A 2,585-nucleotide genomic window follows, 5' to 3' on the forward strand; every position below is an offset into this window, starting at 1 on the left:
TTTAAAAAATTTCTTCCCACTCATACATGTTTTACCAAGAGTATACTGCTAACATGTGACTTTAATTTAAAAATTATACATAGTTAAATTTTAATAATTTTACTTTGCTTGATTTTTAAGTGAAATATCAATTACTCTTGCATTTCTTTACTGTGGTTAGTTACTGAGTTCTAAAATAAACAACTTTGTGTGAGATCCTAGTGTAGTCAGGTTACTGCTATATTCGGATCACTTATATCCATAGTGTAGTCAGGTTACTGTTATATTCGGATCACTTATATCCATTTGTGTTATAATACACCCAGCCGTCAGTCATTGACACATATCCATAAGATTTCTAGTTATGGAAGAGCTCCAACCACAAAATAACACATGGGTTTCCTGTTTCATGTACTCTACAGAATGCTCACATTTTTCTGTCCTGTTCAATTAATTCTACAGATGAAATGCCTCCCCACCCCAGGACCTCTGACTCTAAAATGCAAAGAATTTTCATACTTTATGCTGGGTATGTTTTGAAACAAAATTTGTTTAAATAATGTAATTTGTGTAAATTATGCTCAAATGTGATAATCAATGATCTGACAGGGCCTGGAAAATTTGTCCTGTAAAAGGATAAATAGTAACTAGTTTTTGGCTTGCAGGTTTTATAGCCTTTGTCACAAACACTCAACTCTAGAGTTGGAGCATGACAGCAACCACTGACAGACCATACATACACCAGTGGGCATGGTTGTGTTCCAATACAATATTCTTTACAAAAATGGGCCGCAGGACACATTTGTTCTGATGGCCATAGTCAGCCTGCCTCTGTGTCTCAGAACTCCTCACAAAGTTGAGAGGGCAAATATTGGGGTGGGGGGACACAGGTATGGTAGAGCAGTGGGAAATTTTTGCATTGATAGTTGCCTAGTTGTCTCCTTAAAGCCATTTTTGTTTCTGAGTGTTCCATGTTGTTTTTCTCCTTAATCCAGTAAGTGCAGTGAAAATGAGTCAAGGATTAGATTGATAGAAATCATAAAAAAAATGAATATATTTATGAACCCTCAATAATCAGTAGACTACTAAGAGTTTAGAAACTCCAAATTTGGAATAAAGAGACATCTGTTTCCCCCCCATTTTCAGGCAGTCTTGTCTGAGTGGTTCTGTTTTAGATTCCAAGTTGCAGATTAGAATTTTTATTGCAATAACTAAGACTTCAGAGTGAATTTATGTTTACCTGTCCTCTTAGGGAAAATGACTGACTACTACTCTGTGGACATTGTACATCAACTTTTAAGGGAGAAAAACTGAGAGAGCCACATTCCATTTCATTCATTAGGACTCAAGCTCTAACTGTCCTGTTACATAGCCACTCTACAATTGAGTTCTCAGCTGAACAGAATTGAGAAAATGCTGTTGGGCTCTCTAGTCAACAATGAAAGAAAGAGCAGAAAGTAAAGTAGCAACAAGACCATTGCTGTGGTATGTGATTCCTCTGGTCCTCGCAGGCTATCATCTTAAATATGAAACACGCCATGAAAACAACCACTAGAAGAAAATGCAAAAATATTCCATCTTAGCACCATCATTTGCAAATGATTTCAGAAAACAATTTTGTTCTCCATTTGTAGTTTTCTTTGACTAGAAAGTTGCTGCATTAGCAGTGTTTTAACTCTGATAGAGAGATATATCAAGTATAATTGTAAATATAATTGAGGCTTATATAATCACAAAATAAAACTGTAAAGATTCTAAAGGAAAATCCAATGTAGAATGGACCTACAAAAAAAGAAGGAAAAAAAGGGAAAGATTAATAGATATGTGCTCCCAGGGAATGAGGGCTCTCGTGCATTTAGCGTGAAATTGGTATTCTGCCATTAAAAAAGGGAGACATTTTAGAGACCTTTTCGGTTATAAGAGGAGCTACTGAAAAAATTTTTTTGAGGGGAGTGAAGGAGAGGATAACTATAACAAAGAGTTATTGGATATCTTCTTATTCCCACCTGATTTAAAAAACACATTAATATCTGTCAATGTGTGCATTCTAGAAATTTTAATAGAGGCATCTCTCACGTGCTTACTATTAATACCTCAGAGGACCATCTCCTTTCTGTTAACACAGACTTGTTATCAACTTTCCATTAAATAAAAATTTGAGGAGGACATTTTTCATTAAATAATATTTTTATGGAGCTAAAATAAAAGGCTGCAAAGATATATGCCTTTATCTGGTAGAAAATGTTTAATGTGGTACCTGGTACATGGCACATACTCTCAAAACCTGAGCTTCCGGTAGACAGTCCGTTTATGTGACCATTTGTTTAGGTTGGGAGTCAGGCCACATTCCACATTCTCTCTCTGCCATGGTGGGAACTTATTAAAATCTCTATATTTAAGATTTTCATTTTCTCTTCAAAAAATACAGTTTTAATTACACAATCTTGTTACTAGATATTGTTGCATTCCTTTCTATTTCTCCTGTCATCCTGGAACTTCTCTACACTTTGAGGATGCTATGGACTGAATTATGTCCCCCTAAAATGCATATTTTGAAGTCTGAACTTAATGTGTCCATCTTTGAAGTTGGGCCCTTTGGGAGGTAA

Source organism: Equus caballus, chromosome 26, assembly GCF_041296265.1.
Source record: "Equus caballus isolate H_3958 breed thoroughbred chromosome 26, TB-T2T, whole genome shotgun sequence".
Classification (NCBI taxonomy): domain Eukaryota; kingdom Metazoa; phylum Chordata; class Mammalia; order Perissodactyla; family Equidae; genus Equus; species Equus caballus.